Consider the following 21,040-nt stretch of genomic DNA (forward strand, 5'->3'; position numbering starts at 1 on the left):
CAGACAATTTTTGCAAAACTTGAGTATATTTTTAATTTATATAAAAATTTCATATAAAAAATCAATATAAATTAAGAATAATTCTAATGTTTATAGCATGCCGAAATACAATTTCCGTTAAATCAGATTTTTAATTTAAAATCGTCCTTAGTAAATAATTCAAAATAGAAATATTCTAAAATCCCATGGATTCCATATCCCAATAAGACAATTTAGACAGGAAAGAATGATCTTTTATTAATTATTTTCACATTTTTTGTATTATACAATAGACACAAAAATAATAATTAAAATACTTTTGTATAAAATAAGATTTTGGTTATAAAATAAAATTTTATTCTTTCCTCCTTTTTAACCCTGTATTATATTAAAGATTTTCAATAAATCATAATAATCGATTGTTGTCTGTTCGACACGTGTATCTATATTTATTTTTTATTAAAAAATATTAATATTAACATAGATAAATAATAAAAAAATATTAATAACACTTAACTTTATGCTATAATTTGAGGTGTCATTTTAAAGATAATCAGGGATACAAGGTTGGCAAGTAGGCCAATTGGACAGTCAAAATCAATCAATTGACCCAAAGCATGTTTGGAAATACAATATGATTAAAAATGTTATTTTTGTGATTTAATTCACATATTAGTTTCACAGATGAAATGGAATAAAATTATCAACCAGTTTTACTATTTTGTCCGGCCTTAATTAAGATAGCTAAACAAATCTGACCCTTAATTTTATAACAATATTAATAAAATATTAGTATTTCAAATCTGACAACCCTCTACTCTTGCCAAGTGAAGTCACATAGTTTTATTTTTATTCCATTATAATACTCTTGACAAACAAAAAGAAAGCAATCTATGAATTCTGAATAAATTCTTTAAACAAGAATATGCCCTTAACCCTCGATATCTGAATCAACAACGCGATAATAACATACACAACTCTCTGAATTTTCTATGCTATGCCGATGATGTATGCATATTCGCGAACTCTGAGTACAATTAAGAAACTTGCTGTCATTATTTGTTAAAAATTGCTATGAATAAGGATTAAAAGTCAATTACTCGAAGACAAAGTTAATCGCGTCCAATACATTTCTATATAATACAGACCCCTTTAACTTTGATGATAATGTGGTAGAAACGGTTTCAGATTTTAAGTACCTAGGAACCAGGATAATGTCATTAGGCACCACAATATTGAAAACTAAGTCTAGGACAAACAAAGCCAGATCCCGATATCATCAGCTAACGAAATGATGGTCGTCCAACCAGATATCTACGAACCAAAAGATAAGGCTCTTCAAATCCCTAATTCTACCCATCTTAACATACGGATTGTAAACATGGAAGGACACTAAAAGCAATATCAACACATCCCAGACCTTTATAAACATGTCTAAGAAGAATCGCTAAAACATACTACCCATACAACACCTCAAACACAACTCTCTGGAATAAATGCGACATCCTACCTATCAATCGACTCATTCCGAGGAGATTAGAATTGCTTGGTCATTGCTTAAGACATTCACAAGAAAATATGATATTTTCGTCCATAAAGGGGACCCCAGATTATGGGAGAAAGAGAACCCCCAAATACTTCTGAAGGACATGGACTTGATCAATCTTTCTTTCACAGATTTTTTGGCACTCAGCAAAAACAAAAAACATTTTAAAGAACATCTATAATACATGCTTAAATATGGTCTAAACTAGAGCAGCAATCGTGGAAGTATTGGACTAGTTTCGCATCGTCTTATTTCCAACCTCTTCTCGCGGGTTGAATGACAATTTATGCATCGGCAAGGGTTATATTGGAATTATGGATTGAATGAAATAGAATGATAAGGATGATGATAATTAGTATTTTATTAAACTGCCCCCCTCCCATTTATAACTCCTTTTCCTACTGGATAAACGATTTTGACGAAGTCAATGTTGATCTCAAAACCGTGAATAATAATGATAACGATTCCGGGTTCCCTATAATAATGATAATGTGTTAAATAATGAGGATCCCGAGCATCGCTTGCTTAATACAAACAAGGATTTATGGGGACACTATTGACTCTAGAGCGACAAAAATAATTGAAGATAAAAAGATGGAAAAAATGAGACAAGGATAATAAGCTCTTTAGGATAATGGGTTTCGGGGATTGAGATTACAATTAGAGGAAAGTTGGATGCCTCCGAAATAGGACACGCTATATAGACATAATGTTATCTTCCAAGGATATACACTTATCTAACATCTTCTCTTAAATATCTAACCAGGCGTCAGATACATTATTATTAATATTGGTTACAATTCTTAACACTATCTTGCCGGTAACGGAACTAATAGATTCCCTCTTTCTTACTCCTCTCTTCTTTACTATGTGACTACATAGTGGTACCGTCCACTATAATAAAACGGGTATACATCATGTATAGGATCTATATACTAATGAATATACTTAAGCACGCTACAACTCCTGGTGGGTGATGAAATTGCACTTCGTGCAATTTCTGGCGTGGTAATGAATGAATGAATATAAAATGATCTGTAAATAAGATAGATCAAATTTTTTTTTTTAAATATTATGAAATGTTTGTAAAAGCTATTCTTCGCAAATAATTCATTTCACACCCGTGATAACTCTTAAAATATCGAAAACAATTAGGAAATCACAATAAAAAGTTTTTGGTATTTTAAAGAGTTTCATTAATTCGCATTAAAAATATATATGACATATCCTGCAGTATATCATTTTAGAAATCAGCATACTATAAAATTTATTACTATTAGCTAGAGGTGTGCTGCAAAAAAGCAAACCCTTTCAAGTTCAACTTATTTACCAAAACAAATTAGCTCGTTGATAATATTCAGAGTAAAAGTTATTGATTACAAACCTTTATTTGGGGAAATTGGTTATAACATATGATAATTAAAAAATATTAAAGAAAATGATAATAACTCATTTGAATTCGAAAAAAATAATCCACCTATTAATTAATGATAATAAAGAGGAAACATGAATTAAATCATAGTAATTCTTTTTGGAAGTGAGAGCTTGAAAATATAATGAAACAATTTGAAGGATAAATTTTAACAAAACATGACCATAGATAGCTAATGACAACAATGTTATTAAAAGCTATTTTACAAAATAATCGTTATTCAAAAAGTAGTTTAAATCGAACCAATCAAATATTTAAGTTTAACTTACTATTCAATTCATATATTTTTATAATCTATACGTGTTACTTTAGAATTTGGGAATTTTTCTTTTTTCAAATTCATTTTTGAAATATTTTATTAAAACCAAAATATACCAAAAAGAATTTTACTTTTAAATCAAATATGTGTATAATGATATTGTTAACAGAAAATTTTATATTTAATAAAATGATAAAACAAGAATTAAATTCGATAAAAATATTACTAAAATAACCAAAAACCCGTAACCCAGGTCTGGACCGGTCTTTTTTTGGTGGTCCGGTCTATATTTCCGGTCCGGTCCGAACCAAAACCCAGCTGTGACCTTTACTAATTATAGAAAACATATTAATATATTTATTAGATTTATATAGACATACTTTGAGATGGATTACATTGAGTAACATATGAACAAGTCAAGACTAAAGCAATTAGTAACTAGGTGTAGTAAAATGGTATCAAGATTAAGTTATATTAATATTATTGTGTACCAACCAATATAAATCTGGAATTAATAGATAACATTTTATAAGTTGCAACAAACCAGAAAGTATATAGTATTATTAATATAATATAATGGAATAAATCTTTCGTGAATTCTCTATTTATATTAATTTAGTTGTTGTTTTCCTAATATCATAATTATAATAAATGATTAGGTAATTTTTATATTATTTGTTGCAATAATATTTTGATCAAGGTTAGCTTCTCGTAATAAGATGTTTACTCGATTTAAAGAAATTTATGGCCTGAGAAAATAAATGTCTACCATTTCAAAAATAATTTTTTTAAATATATTCTATCTTTAATAATAATGCTGAGGGCTACGCTTCTGCAACTCTGAAATTTAGTTCCAACATATGACTAGTTTCGTCCTAACAGGACTTAACAGATATGACGGAATATTTTCACAGTATGTTCTTAAACAGCTCAATGAGCCTATATTAAAAAGGACTAACTCAATATTTTACCCAGAAAAATATTATGCAATTAGGAAGATTTTGCCCTTAGATGGTAAAAAGGTTTAAACATTTATTAGAGAAATCTCAAGGTAGGTTATATTTTAATGGCTAAAAGATTAAGTTAGCCGTTTTAAAAAATTTGCTAAACTCGAGTCATTCAAGAACGCGAATACAGTCTCCTGTATTTACCACTGTAATTCAATAACTTTAACTTTAATATTCTTTAAAATGCTAGATTTATTCCGAATTTTAAAATATAATCCACGTAATAATATGCAAATTAATATAATTTGCCTTCGGGTTGAAACCATTGGTTAAAATTAAAGCATAGGTAAAAATTAACGTAATAATATTCAATATTAAATTTAAATTGATTATTGAACGTTTCTAATTATGTTAATTTTTAATTGTTTTGAAAAAAATTACAAGCCTAAATTTGTATTTTTAAATACTGTAACTAATATTAAGTACACATTTTTAAATAGCCAATTGTTTATTAAATAATAAAATTAATTATGTAAATAATATGAAGAAGATTAATGTATGATGATATGAAATTAATTTTTAAAAAAAATTGTGATATAGGTATAAAAACATATTTAATTATTATTGATTATTTTATTTTGGTAATATTAATGGAATCAGAAAAATTAAACCATTAGGCCTTAGGTCATCGGTTTAAGAATTTGCAGTGTCTCTATGAGAATTTTAAATTGAGCTTGGGTCTGTATGAGCTGATTTTATAATCCAAGAAACTCCCCCTTTAATAAATATAAGAACCTTGCACTGGCTTATATTTTAACCCATCCGCCTTTTATTGCAAAAATGATATTTGCCGGCGCTTCTGTTTAGTTCTGGTGAGACTATCTGATAAATTAATTGCTGTAAACCTCATTTAATATAGTATATAAATAAAAACCTATAAAATTTACAGTTCACCATGGCAATTTAGTCCAACTGTATATTTACCCTCTCTTTAATTTTTTATCCTAACTTCATCAAAGAGGGTTTAAGAATAATTTTTCCCCCATGATGTAAACAGCTTTGCCTTCTTAGCAACATGAAAAATTTACAAAAATGCATTGTTCATAAGTAGTTTTGACTTCTATCATTATTAGTTATAAAGAAATAGAATTTTTTTTTTACATAAATTAATTTTACTGATCAAATTTTTATCAATTTTTTTTAAAATTTAATAAATTTTTTTAACTTCAAAATCACTAAAAATTTGAAGATTATATTTTAGGATTAGCAATACAAATTTCTAGTAAATATTTAAAAAATATATTAATCTTATATGACATCTGCGGTTTATAAATAGAAATGTAAAATTTAGCAAAATATTGTTCTATGGCACCAAAGAAACACTAGCCCCCCCCATGTGTAATACCGGTATACTCGGCTCTATTAGATTTGGCCCTTATGATCTGGTTTCAAATTATTCATCTCTCAGATAGGTGATTTAACATTTTTGCATAAATTAATCCTTTAATATAGAAATAGAGAAAATAAATTTAACTTAACTTATTTAATAATAATATTTTACTAAAACAAATAGTCATTTATAGAATTTTTATTAAAGTCCTGCATTGAATCTTTAAGTTTCACCCGATCTTAAAAAAACTCTAAATTATTCTATTTATCATAGCTGGCAATTTTTATGATGACAAAATTGGAAAAAGTTAAAACTTTATTTTCGATTATGAATGTTCTTTATAACCATAATTTGTATTTATGCTATTATAAATTTCTATATACTTCGCTTATTCCTCAATAATTCTTAACAGATTAAGATCCAGGTAAAAAAAGTAATTTTAGATGTATGGCAAACAATTTTTTATCCTTTAAAAACAAGAAAATTGTTCATACACACAAAAACAAATATAGTTTAATTCAGCTCCTTTTCTCCCCATTATTTATTTATTAAATTAGTTTTTATCAAAAAGTAAATTTATAGTAAGGTTTATATGATATCAGTGAAGGCCAGGAACCCTTCTCAAAAATTTAAGAAATATTTACGAGAATGTTTTTGGGGAAGAAATTCAAAATTCTTCCTTTTAGAGATACTTAAATTGCATAAAATCTCAAAATATACGTTTGGTAACTTACAAATGATTATCCATATGACAATAATTTGTTATTTCATTAGATAGTATTAATCAGTTTGACCTCCTTATAGCTCTATCGGCAAAATCTTCAGGCTTGCTTAATGTTCTTCTGCATGAATAATTGAATTGGCCGTTTTAAGAATTTATTAAAATCTAGCCGTATTGAAACAATATTAAAATTGTATATTAACCTCGGTAGTGGGTAAATTAAATCAAACAGTATTATGCAAGCTTGGAGGTTTTGATTATAGATGGGAGAAAAGTTAAGATATCTATTAACAAAATTATGAGGCTTGCATAATATTATTTTGGCCAAAATCTTTAAAATTGACTAAATCGAGCTGCTAAACAACATTACTTCCCAGAGAGTTAATCGCCTCAAAATTTTGCGATGTTGAGACCTTTATGTCATTTGTGAGAAATATTTCTAGCTTAGGTAAATTTCTTTTGGCTAAAGAGTTCACCTATTTTCTGAATAGGCTTAATTAATTTAACAACACTAGCAAAACATATTTAATTTTTTTTATTTTAATTACTTTGGTGCTTCTAGATTCTTCGTTTTATCTCAAATCTTGATATGAATTATACTAATTTTCGTATTTTGCTAATAATTTTTTTATTTATACTCATCAAACAGATTGAATACTTAAATTTATATTTATGCTTCCAGAAATTAGTTGATTTTACGCTTAAGGCGTGATATAAATTTTATCTGGCTTATAATATGGTTCTACTATATTCTTATCTGCAGTTTTGCTTGTTTATATGATTGTGTCATTTATACCTGTTTGTACAAATAATATCATTTTGGGGTAAAGTTGCTATAGACGAAATTGTTAAAATGTGATTAAAGCAATACAATATCTAAGTATTAACATCTACATTATAAAAAAGATATTTAGCAAAATGGAAAATGGTTTTATTATTTAAAATAAAATTTTAAAAATTTTAGAAATAGTCACAAAAGAAAAAAATAATTGAAATTTACGATGTGCTTAAAATGGGAAAAAAATAATTGAAATTTACGATGTGCTTAAAATGGGCACACTCAAAATGTGCTATTTTGATTAAAAAATACATATTTCATAAATAAATAAAAGCACTATATAAATTACATTAATTGCTAAGATAAAATTTGCAAGTTCAACTTATTTTCAAATTTTTTTAAACTCCTTTTAGAATAGTAAAAAACCAAAATAGATTTAAAATTTGACTACAGGATAATTGATTAAAACATATGTGTAATTAAGGATATGAAAATGATAACAGTTGTAATCGAAAAAATCACTCCTTAGTTATATATAATAGATATAAGATATGAATTGCGTGAATGGGCGTCTTTTTGGAAGTAAAATCTTGAAAATAAATGATCTATTTGAAGTGGAGATTTTAAGAACACGTTAATAAATGACCATGGATTAGTGATCTGCATCGGGCCTAATTTTTCAAGCCCGGCCTTGCCCTAAATTTTTTTAAAAAAATTTTGCCAGCCCGGCCCGAACCCGAATTTTTAAAAAAAATTTACCGACCCGACCCGGCCCGAATTTATTTAAATATAGAAATTAATTTTTATAATTACTCAAAATAAAAGATATATGTTAAATGTCGTTTAGTTTCTATAAATAAAATCAAATATTTTTATTTTACATAAAAAATTCAATATAAAATTGATAAATTTAGATATGTTTAAAAATATTAGGCCCGGCCCGACCCCGATTTGAAATGGACTCGGGTTGAGGACGGGCCGGGCGTAACTTTACAGATATCTACCATGGATATCTAATGACATCAATGTTTGCAAAAGCTATTTTAAACACGCTAATCTTTATTCAATTTCAAAAACCACTATAGCTATAAATATAAGTAAAACAAGCTCAAACCAATCAAAATAATATTAAAATATAATTACATGATTATAATCAGTGAAGGTGAATCCTCTGGACCAATAGGTCTTACACCTGGATTGTAAGCGATAAAATGATTTAAAAAACGAATTGAATTAGGTAAAAATAAAAATATTTTAAAAATAATAAAATTATTATAAAAATTTTTATATCCAGAGATATTCACTATTAAAAAGATTTTGATGAATTTGCATGTTTTTGACTATTATGTCCTATTCTTAGTTCGCGTTTGAAGTTGAATGAAGGCTAAAAAATTTTTAGTTATAATTGTGACCTCTATAAAAAATATCTAAAAACAATTTAAAGTGGTTACATTGGGAATCGATAAGTTTTTACGTGGATTCAGGTTTTATTTATAGCTTTATTGATAATGACATTTATATAATATATAATAATTTATTCTAAGTTAGACAAGAAAAAATTTGATTTTTAAATTAATTTGGATATCTTCCCATTTTTTATAATAATGAATTAAATACAATAGACACCAGAATAATAATTGTAAAAATATACTGTAAAATAAAATATTATTCTTTCCATTTTGTTATCCTATTATATTAAGGCCTCTTGCAATTTTAGCATAATCAATTGTTGATTGTGTGACAGTTATAGGGGCAGCACGTCTAACCCTATGTAAATCTTCGTTTATTTTTTTGTCGAAAAATATTAAAATTTATGAATATAAAATAATAATACTGGAATTTATATTAAAATTTTAGAGATATCCTTTCAAGGAGAATTAGGAAATTCAGGGTTGGCTAGTTTGTCAATTGACCAATGAAATATGAGAGAATGATCGCATATTTGGCCAGTCAAATTTTGTAAATACGCTAAAATGTTAATTTTGTGATTAAATATATCACAATAATTGTCATACACTTTGATACAATTAAATAATAGTATAAAACGGTTTTAATGTGTAAAGATACCCAATGAATCTAACCCTTATTCCTAAAAAGTAATATCAACAAAAAATAATTATATTTATAGTAATACTGATGAAAGATATAAAAGGAAATGATCATAACAGTTGAAGAAAAAAATCACTCCTTAGTTAAATAAATATAATAGGAATGAAGGGGTTTTTTTAGATGTAAAAGCTTGAAAATAAAATGATCCATTTGGAGTAGATATTTTAAAAAATAGTTAATAAATGTCCATATATATATATCTAATGACATCAATTGCAAATGTTACTTTTAACACGCTAATCGTTATTCAATTACAAACCATTATAGCTATAAATTATAGTAAAACAAACTCGACCATTCAAAATATTATTAAAATATAAATATATGATAATTAGTAAAGGTTAATCGACTAATAGGTCTTAGCTCGGGGCTGTACTGTTAAAATGATAAAAAAATAATAATTAAATTTGATAAAAATATTTTAAAAATAAAAAATTAAAAAACCAGCCAGGGATAGTTATTTTTTTATGAGGACGGTCTGAACCGATTATTTTAAATTTATTATATTTATATAGATTTACTTTGAAATACTGGATTGCATTGAGTAACAGGTGAACAAGTCAAGGTTAGAGCAATTAATATCTTACATTAAATGGTATCAGGATATGATATATAATATGAGTGTATACTAACCAATATAAATCCGGAATTAATCTTTACCATTTTATATAAGAAATTTAACTAGAAAATATCTATAGTAGTATTATTAAAATAATATAATGGAATAAATTTCTCCTGAATTCAATATTTATATTAATTTTGTTGGGGTTGCCTAATATAATAATAAAAACAAATCATTAATTAATTTTTATTTTATTGTTGCAATAATATTTAAATCAAGGTCGTCTTCTTATAATATAATGTTTATTCTGTTTAAAGAAATGTATGGCCTTGAGAAAAGGTGTCTACCAAATAGCTTAACTTAATAAACCTTTATTATAAAAGGTAATTTAAATAATTTTCTAAATAATTAGCCTTTTGATAAAAATTCTAAGAGCTCAGCCTCTGCAGAATTCTGAAGTTAATAGTTCCAACATATTACTAATTTCCTACCAGGACTTGTCACATAAGTGTCTGACTGAGATTTAAACCTAAAAAGGTTTTCACAATCGCTATTTACCCCTTTAACTTAAGTTGTTCTTCAAAATGATAGCCATTTGTTTTATAAAATAATAAAATTAGTTAGGTAAACAATATTAAAAAGATTAATGTATAAGATTATGAAATTAATGAGTTTATGCAAATCAGTAATAATAGGTATAAAAACATATTTAATTATTTTTGAATATTTTGTTTTGGCAATATCAACGACATCAAAAAAGTTAAATCGTAATGCCTCAAGCCACCGGTTTAAGAACTTAATCTCTATGGCGTTTGATAATTGTACTGAATTCTGTAATGAGTTTTAAAACAAAAGAACTCGGACTCCTAGTTTTTTTTAAATTGTATTGGTGCACACCTGATATTTAAAAATTATTTTATTTGTTGTTTTAGATCTTTATTTATTTTAATTCAGATAAATATAAGCCAGCCCTGACTACTTTATGTATTTAACCCCTCCACCTTTTGTTGGAAAATTGTATTTTTCTGCCTTCGCTTTAAGCCCTTAATATATTCATTCTTGTATACCTCACTTAGAATAGTAAGTAAATAATATAAATACACCTTTAATTTATCATTTTACTTTGGTAATTTAGTCCAACTGTTCTCTCAATAATCTTCTTGCCAATGTGGCTGCAAGAAAATTGATTTTTGAAGCCGATCTGGGAAAAAAGAATAAAAGAGGCGGAGCTTTTCTTTTATCATATATTTTATATATTAAAAGTTATTTATATTTTCTTATTTAGCGTTTGGAATATCATATCAATACATTAAATTAGATGGAATAACTTTACCATGGCCCAAATATAATAAATACTCTACAGTAATATCCTACATTCAAGGAACTAATTATATCCTTATTCCATACTCCTTACCAAGATGTAAATTTGTTTATTGTAATATTTATTATTTTATATAATATAGCTATAATTAGCCCAATAGTAACTCATTTTTGGATATTTGTATTTCATAGAATTTTTTGAAGCAAAGGATAAAACGATAAATATTTTTAATAAATTTCCTCTCTAATTTTGAACGAACGTGAAAGCGGTCTTTTTTTGAAGGTTATCGTTAAATGCATTCAATTTTTGTCAATGAAGGTTGATCGCCAACGCGTTCAATTTTTTTTATAGATATGTTGTAGTATTGCATTTTTCAATAGGAGCTACTGGTCGGAAAAGACCGAACAAAAGTTGCGATGTCCAGCCGGTTAAAATTTTTGCCCAGCGGTTATAATTTTTTTAAAAAATTAACCGACCCGATCCGTAAGAAATTTACGAAGTCTAGCTAAACCAGTTGATTTTTTTTATTACGATTTTTCCAGCCATCAGATTTTAATATCTACATCTAATTTTTTCCTGACTCATTATCTTGAAATTCAAAATAAATACATTAAATATTTGATTTTACGAAAAATGCAATTTATGAGGTCCTGCCTGATTTTTTATATAAATTATCAAGCACACCTTAAATTTACCGGCCTGACCCACGGGGCGGGTTTTTGTAAGGACCTGAGCTTTGCAGATCTCTAATACCAGCATTCATTTGTTTGATCGACACACTGTATAATATCCCACTTATTTATTCTTTCAGATAAACACCTTACTGTTCTCTAGCTTTGGGATGCTAAAATCCTCAATCTTTCATCGCCTAAATAATTGAGATTTTCCTTTTGTTGAACCTTACACCGAATTTCTATTTTAAACTTACAACCAAAAGAATTGACAAATTTCAATTTTCCAAATTGAGGATATAAATGGTTTGATGCTATCACCAGTCAAAATCGCAATCTTCATATATTTCCTGATTAGTTAAAGAGAGCATTTGGTCTTCACTCTGTTTGCTTTATAGTTTCCACTATTATCTGTTCTCTTTGCAATGTTAACGTTTAGAATAGAGCACATTACAAAGTCAATTTTTAAAAAGCCGCCATTCCTAGATAAGGGCATTAACCACATTAAACTCAATGCCCTAAGAAGAACCAACATTCTTTTACACTCGAGCCCTTATATCTTAATACTTCAAAAGGTAAGATACCATGGTTTAACCGTAATTCCTTGGGAAAGAAGTATCGCTCTTGCTTGGGTTTACAATAAAATATAATGGACTTAAAAAGCCCTATTTGGGTCGAATTAAAAAACATTATAAAGTTTTGGGATATGGGAATCTGTGAGGATTCAAAATCACCGAGGGTTAGAATTTTTTAAAATGTGATAGTTGAAAATGTACTACAACGCATGTTGTTAAGTATCTACCCTATAAATTTCTGACAATTTTTGCAAAACATTTTAGTATATTTTTAATTTATATAAAAAGTCAATATAAATTAAGGCATGGCGATTCAGATCGGAAAATTCAGCACACTACAATTTGCGCCTATTTAATACACTTGCAGTTTATTTTTATAAAACAAAAGGATCATTAAAGAGAAGTCATGTTTAGGGTTGGATATCAAAGAAAATTTTTTATAAACAACTATTTATACCTGATATCTTTGGTTGACCAATTTACTATGTTATAAGATATGTTGAACCAAAAAAACAATTTATTTTTTAGAAGTAAGGAAATAACAATAGGAAAGTCTCATGCTAGAAGTTCATTTTTCCAATCATATACAACGATTGTATTAATTTAGAAAATAATTATTGACTTATAAATATTTTTTCATTTAAGACTGACTCATTTTATAGATTTATTAAAATTCCTTAAATTAATCTACGGTTCACAATATGAACAATCTGTTTTTAATGGAAAATATTTTGCAACATCAGAAGTTAATGAATAAAAAATTAATATAATAGAAATGTGAGATTATATTTAAAATAATTAAATATACTTGCAAGATATATTAAGTGACTCTGCTAAGATTTATTGAGGAACAAGCAAAGTACATCGAAACTTATAGTAGCAATCAAGCAAATTAAGATTATAAAGAAAATTCATAATCGAAAATAAAGTTTTAACTTTTTCCGATTTTGTTATCATAAAAAATTGCCTGCTCGGATAGGTAGAAAAATTTAGATTTATTGATCGGGTGGAACTTAAAGAACCAATGCAGGACTTTAATAGAAATTCTATATAGCTTATTATATTAAGTAAAATATTATTATTAAATTAAGTTAAATTAAATTAAATTTATTTTCTCTTTTTCGACAAAACTTACCAAATCTGAGAGATGGCAAAAAATAAATTTTAATTTGAAACAGACTCACATGAGCCAAACCTAATGTAACTTGGTCGAATTTGGTCGATCCGATATTACATGGAGGGGGAGAGTATTGTTACTTTGTTGACATGTAACAATATTTTGTTAAATGTTGCACTTCTATTTATATATCAACTTTTTTGCAGCTATTATATAAATAAGATAAGAGAATATTTTTTAAATATTTACTAGAAATTTATTTTGCTAATCCTAAAATAAAAAAATTCAAATCAAATTTAGGCTTGTAATTTTTTTCAAAACAATTAAAAATTAACATAATTAAAATAACCTTCAATAATCTATTTAAATTTAATATTGAATATTATTACGTAAATTTTTACCTATGTTTTAATTTTACACAATGGTTTCAACCCGAAAGCTAATTAAATTAGTTATGACATTTTACATGGGTTATTATTTAATATTCATATTAAAAGCATTTAAAAGAACATTAAAGTTATTAAATTAAAGTGGTAGGTACAGGCGACTGTGATTGTTAAATTGCGCGATTTGAGCAGATTTTTTTAAATGGTTAACTTAATTTTTTAGCCATAAAAATATAACCCAATTCGAGATTTCCTTAATAAATGTTCAAACCTTTTTACCATCTATGAGCAAAATCTTTAGAATTGCATAATATTTTTATGTACCAAATATTGATTTAAACCTTTTTAATATCGGCTTAATTCGAATCGTTTAAGAACATAAATGCTCCGGGTTCAACGATACATATCTGATAAGTCCCGTTTAGAACGAAACTAGTCATATGTTGGAATGCATAATTTAACAGACCTAAAGGTATAGCCCACAGTATTATTATTATTAAAAGCAGAATATTATAAAGAAAAATTATTTTTGAAAACCTATTAATTTTATAAAATAAAAGCCTATTTGATAGACATTTTTTTTCTCAAAGCCATAAATTTCTTTAAATCAAGTAAATATAGTATTAATAGAAGCTAACCTTGATTGAAATATTATTGCAACGAATAATATAAAAATTACCTAATCATTTGTTATTAATTTTGATATTCGGAAAACAACAACTAAATTTATATAAATTACGAATTCACGAAAGATTTATTCCATTGTATTATTTTATTATACTAACTATATACTTTCTGGCTATGTGTATGTTATAAAATGGTAACGATTAATTCCGGATATATATTGGTTGGTACACAATAATATTAACACAACATAATCTTGATACCATTTTATGACACTTAGATATTAATTGCTTTAACCTTGACTTTTTCATATGTTACTCAATGCAAAACATCTCAGAGTATGTTTATATAAATCTAATTAATACATTAGTATGTTTTCTATAATTAGTGAAGGTCACGGCTGGTTGGCCCAGGACGGGACCATTGCACACGGACCAGACTAATACATTTAGACTGGTTCACTAAACAAAAACCGGTCTAGACCGGTCAATAAAAAGACCGGTCTTTAAGTTTTTTAGTTATTTTAGTAATACTTTTAACTAATTGAATTTTTTATCATTTTATTAAATATAAAAGTAATTTACGTTAACAATATCGTATCACTATATAATACAAATTCTTTTTGGCAAATTTCGGTTTTAATAAAATATTTCAAAAATGAATTTAAGTAAAGGAAATTCCCCAAAACTAAAAAAATATATGAATTGAATAGCAAGTCAAACTTAAATATTAATAAAAGACCGGTCAGGCCCCTGGTCGAAAACCGATTGGGCCAGAGGGTTTATATTTTAATAATATTTTGATTAGTTCGAGTTATACTAAACTACTTTTTGAATAATGATTATTTTGTTGAAAATAGCTTTTAATAAAATTGATGTTATTAGCTATCTATGGTAATTTATTAATGTGTTGTTAATATTTATCCTCCAAATTCATTCATTTTATTTTCAAGCTCTCACTTCCAAAAAGAATTACTAGATTTAATTCATGTTTCCTCTTTATTATATAATTAATAGTTGGATTTATTTTTCGAATTCAACTGAGTTAGTATCATTTATAATATTTTTTAATTATCATAATGAAATCTATTTATAAAACGCAAAATTGAGAAACGTAAAACGCTGTTATCTAAAACGCAAAATATATATAATATAAAATAAAAATAAAACGCGACCAATTATTTATTTCATTCTCCAAATATTCAATATTTGATAAATTTATTCTGATTTAATTATTCTTAATCAAATTCTTCGATTAATTCTATTTCGTTTACTCGACGAATCTTATTCTATAAAGACGTTATTCAAAAATATCTACATTCTATCATTCAAAATCTTCATATATATTTAATAACAAATAATGATAATAACAATTTTAAAAAATTGATAATAATAACCATTGAGATATGAAGCTTACAGTTTAAACAAGCCAACGATTAAGACGACATATGCAACAACTTGACAATCAAAATGATAAATCATTTGGACGACAAGCTTGCTATGACAGCTCAGATTGATTGTGGGAATGCTTTTCAGAAGAAGGGGAATGTTGATTGATTGATTTTTTATTTAACTTAAATTGTTATTATAGCCTTTAACTATATATTTCGTCTAAATTGTTTTTTTATAATATATATATATATATACCTTATTTTATATTTATTATAAGTATCATTTTAGTTTTAGAATAAAATTATTATAAATTAAAATCTCCACCGATATCTTTCACCACTGTTATCACCTATATAACAGTGATAAAAAATATTTTCTTTCATTATTCAATATACCTTTATACGGATTGTTGCTACCGAAATCAAGCTATAGCATTCTCATCAGAATCCTTGACTATATTAAATATATTTTTAATTACATTAGAAAATTTTATACCATAAGAGATATTTTCAGATTGAACTTCAAATATAGCGCCTTTTGTTTTAAAAATAAAATGTTTTATATACAAATTAATTCCTATTTTCTTTCTCTTAACTTTTTTGTTTTCCATGTTTATATCTCTCAGAACTATAATTATTCTTCCTTTATTATCTAAATCATAATTTGAAATTGAAAAACTGTATTTTCAACTTAAACTCTTTCATCGTCTCATTTTCCTTTGTCTTAAATATCATCAGCATCAATATTGCTTCTATTTCAAATATTTAAAGTTTTCATTTCTAAATCTATAGCTTATCTTTCTTCATTATCTAATAAATATAAAATAAAATGAGTTAAAGATGTTAATCAAATATACCTTGTTCAACTTTAGCTTTTTCATTGCTCTCTCTCTTCTTTTGTCTAAAGTACAACATCAATATTGTTTCCATTTCTGTTATTTAAAAATTTATCTCAAAATCAATATCTCTTCGTTCTTTATTGTCTAATAAATGAATAAAAGATGTTTTAATTACAATTTAACTCCAACTCTTTCATTGCCTTCTTTTCTTTTGTCATAAATATTATCAATATTTATTCAATTTCCATTATTTAAAGCATTCATTTCAAAATCAATCTCTTCTTTCTTCATTATCTAATATAAATTAAAGTTGCCTTTATTAAAATATACTTAGAGTTTTAACAAAGTAGTTTGGTATACTGGTTTGGATTTTAGAAATTTTTTTTTAAGAAGAGGTATATTAAATTAAATTTAAAAATGATTAATATAGTTGATTAGTGATTTGAACTCGGCTAATACAAATCACACTATTAAATTTGTTTTATTTCCAATTAAGAAATGATTATATTTATTTAATTATGGTTATAAAATAATTTAAATAATAAAAATCAATTAAACTGTAATTGTTAATGCTTGATTGATATCTAGACATTATTATTACGTATATAAATACTTTTAATTTGTCATATAATATGTCATATTTAATTTCGAACAAAAACTAATATTTCTATAATATGTAAATAGAATGTATAATTCTAAAATAATAATATACATATAAAAAATATTAAATTATTATAACTATAAGTGATATTAATATTCCATTTTCAATATAGAATTTGATTGCAATTGTTAACATAGTGAAAATATAATTTATACCATTAATCTAATAATTAAAATAGCACTCATTTAATAAAAATTTATAGTCTTATTAATATTTTACAAATAATATCAAATCTATAAGTAATAGTAGATTTCTTAATAAAAATCGATCATGTTGGCTTATTTTGTTGAGGGGATAAATCCGTTAAAAAAATTCGTTCAGGGGGCTATTCAAATTTTTGAGGGGCTCAAGTCCCTTCATGCACCCACCTAGTGACGGTGCTGAATTGAATGTGTTATTAATTATAAAATGTTAAGGATTCCGGATTTATATTGGTTGGTGTAAAATATACTAATTTTAATATAACATAATTTTAAATCATTTGATGGTACTTAGATATTAATTGCTTGATCTTGACTATTTATCTGTAACTCATTGCGACACAGTTATTATGCCTATATAAATCTAATAAATATAATATGATTTTGATTAGATAGAATTGTTTTACATTATTTTATAGCTTAGTGGTTCATTCAAAATACATTTTGAATAACTTAGTGTGATGGAAATACTTTTAACAATTGCTGTTATCCTTATCAGATATCTTTGGTCACTTATCAAATTTTGCTAAAATTTCTTCCTCAGGCAGATTTATTTTATTTTTCCTTATTAAAAGAAACACTTTAATTCAAGTCATGTTTCCTCTATATTATAATTAATACAATGATATATATCATTGAATTAATAGGTGAGGTTCTTCTTCGAATTCAACGAGTTAATGTCATTTCCTAAACTCTCGAAGACAAAGTTTAAATAGGTTTCTGTTTTATTACCTCAAAAACTAATTTTTTTTAAAAAGTTGAACTTAAAAAGCTTTACTTTCTTAAATTTGTAGTTATTAGTTATTTCAATTATAGAGGATGCTCACATTTAGCTAATAGTAATTAATGTAAATAAATTTTATATATAATGAAATACTGCAGGATTTGACATTTATTTATTTTAAAAATAATTGATATAAGTAAATTAAATAGGACTCATTGTTTTAAATTTTAAAAACATATAAAATATAAATCTACTACAGATTTTATCAATTGTTATCGACTGGGTAATTTTAATAGGGTGTATTCTTTTGTGATGTAGAGTGAATTGCTCGTTATTATTTTGCAGGCTTATTTATGATTGTGTTAATTAGGTGTGCTTTTCGTATTACGCGTGCTTTTATTTAATTGGTTTAGTAAGTTGTTTTTGCGGAGTTTGCAAATTTTACATTTTTTACGTAATTTTGCATTTACGTCATTTAGCTTTATAATGTTTGCTACTTTATCATAATTATATATTTATATTAATATAAAACTTGCAAATCCTTCTAAGCAATAAATTTGATTATTCATAAAAAAATACCATATATTAGAATACTTTGACCTAAATTAATATTGCGAAACAACATCAAAATTATTTCTTAGTAATATGAAAGGAATTAAAAATTAAATTATAAATTCATTTCATTACATTTTAAAATATATTATATATCTATTTATAATATGTTTCAGCTATATTTTCGATTTCTAATAGTTGGTATATTTAAAAATATTTTAATTAATATGTAATTCTGTTTTAATGATACTAGATTTTCACTGTTTTAATTCTCGCTTGTTCATCTTTAACTCATGCAGATGAATTTATATGTATAAGAATTAATTTATTAGGAATTATAGTGTTGTTGAACCTTATCTAAATAAAATCATAATAGTTCCAAACACATGTCCAAAAAGGAATTCATTTTTCTCTTTTTGTGATTACTATGAGTTTAGTAAAAAAATTTAAATAAAAATAAATTAAAACTGAGAATTATATTTTTTAAGAGTTATATACATTTTCAATAACCATTTAATATCACTTTTCTTTATAAATTTTTAAAAATTTTTTATTGGAGGGAATCTATTCATAAAAATTAATAAGCAACTCAATCTAACAATTTTCGAAAAACAATAATTTCTGGTAAATTTTTTATATTTTAGAATAAATAAATTTAAAAAATAGTTAATTGGTAATATTTTTAAAATTACTTTTCATGAATCATTTCACTTCTGGGGAAGATAAAATTTATTTGAATTACCCTGCATTCACAGTAGTGCAAATTAGCCGCGAGATATACAAAAATACAGCATATTTTGTTATTTCGTCACGAATTCACACCAACTGTGAATGGCAGTACAATATTTTACATTTAGAAGAGATATAATTCAATGAATGTATCTTTGGAACATATGTTAGTGCCAATTTTGACATGAAATTATTTAAATTTGGAACTTGGATCAGTTTCGGTTTTAAAATTCTGGTTTCGCTTCTTAAAATTTTGAAAAAGGAATGAATTCTGCCTCCGGTTCTTGGACAATCAGTGTTCGATGGTTGCAGATTCCCTTTCAAATCTCTGTTAAAACAATGAAAAAAATAATAAATAAATAAATAAACCTTCTAAAATAAATAGAACAACATTTTGAACAATATATATGAATTACTGAAACTTTTACTAGAACCGGTGTAGGAAGTAGGAACAGTTTTCTACAAATTTTAATGAGTTTTAGTATCTGTTCCAAAACCCTTGGAATACAGTCTTTTTTTAAATAAAGAAAAATGGTATTTGATCAATAAAAAAGGTAGAAAATTGTCAGAATTTTAACAATTAATGATTGTTTTGGACAAACAAAATTTATCATATTAGGCATGAGTTAGTATAAAAAATTTAATACATTAAGAAAATATGAGTACAAATTATACAAGTTTTACTGTATAAACAGAATCTATTTAGTAATTAATTTATTAAATTAAAATAGTATTGATAATTTAATTAATACAAGCTCTATTTTTTTTATTTAAATATATTAAATACTAAAAGATAGCACGTCAAGAATGACGGGGAATAGGAATTTTCTCCTTTATTTCAATTAACTTATATTTGATACCAATATTTTATGTTTATGAAAATATTTCTGACCCAATACCTAGAACCGCCCAGATATTTAACGTAGTCAAAAAATATTTTAATTACCTTTTATTTGATACCCTATCAATATTTTGTGTGATAAAAATATTCCTGACCCCCCAAGACATAAACAAGACACATAAAATATAACATAACATTTTAGCCAAAATATACTTTAGCTACCATTTATTTGATTCTCATATCAATATTTTGTGTTGATATAAATATTCCACCCACCCCTTCCAAAACTTAGCCCTACATCCTTAGAGTGATAATTATCATTACAATCAAAAAATATTTTAAATATCTTTTATTTAATACCCATATCAAATTTTTATTTATAGCCCTCCCCCCACCCCTTCCTGAACCAAGTCCCTTTTACAATAATATAAAATGCATTAAAATAGGATTCTTATTTTCGGATTTTATATGACTTATGTTTTAAAAGTACGGATTCATGAAAAAATTTAATTCCATTATAATTATATATTATCAAAAGGTATACCTTCATATTTTTATTAATAAATACATGAAAAAAATATATTTTAAATATTTTACAATATATAAGAAAATTACATTTACAATTTGAAAAGATATGTCTCATTATAAAATACAAAAAATTATTTTAATAGTATGTAGTTACGGATA

General features: G+C 25.5%; 2 long non-coding RNA genes across 3 annotated transcripts; both read right to left on the minus strand.

Moving 5' to 3' along the window:
- Positions 1–407: 407 nt before the first annotated feature.
- LOC135928160 (uncharacterized) lies at positions 408–9,950 on the minus strand. 2 transcript variants are annotated; one of them, XR_010572248.1, is made up of 4 exons: positions 9,795–9,950; positions 9,683–9,743; positions 8,196–8,829; positions 408–422 (listed from the first exon to the last, which is right to left on the minus strand). It is a non-coding gene; the product is annotated as an uncharacterized LOC135928160 (long non-coding RNA). The 2 variants fall into 2 exon arrangements; XR_010572247.1 differs by lacking the exon at positions 408–422 and having other exon boundaries at positions 8,092–8,829; positions 9,795–9,933.
- A 5,771-nt stretch (positions 9,951–15,721) lies between these two features.
- LOC135928515 (uncharacterized) lies at positions 15,722–16,779 on the minus strand. The gene is made up of 3 exons (XR_010572365.1): positions 16,665–16,779; positions 16,204–16,261; positions 15,722–16,027 (listed from the first exon to the last, which is right to left on the minus strand). It is a non-coding gene; the product is annotated as an uncharacterized LOC135928515 (long non-coding RNA).
- Positions 16,780–21,040: the final 4,261 nt, after the last annotated feature.

Source organism: Gordionus sp. m RMFG-2023, chromosome 4 (genome assembly GCF_954871325.1).
Source record: "Gordionus sp. m RMFG-2023 chromosome 4, tfGorSpeb1-WG-v2, whole genome shotgun sequence".
NCBI lineage: Eukaryota > Metazoa > Nematomorpha > Gordioida > Chordodea > Parachordodidae > Gordionus > Gordionus sp. m RMFG-2023.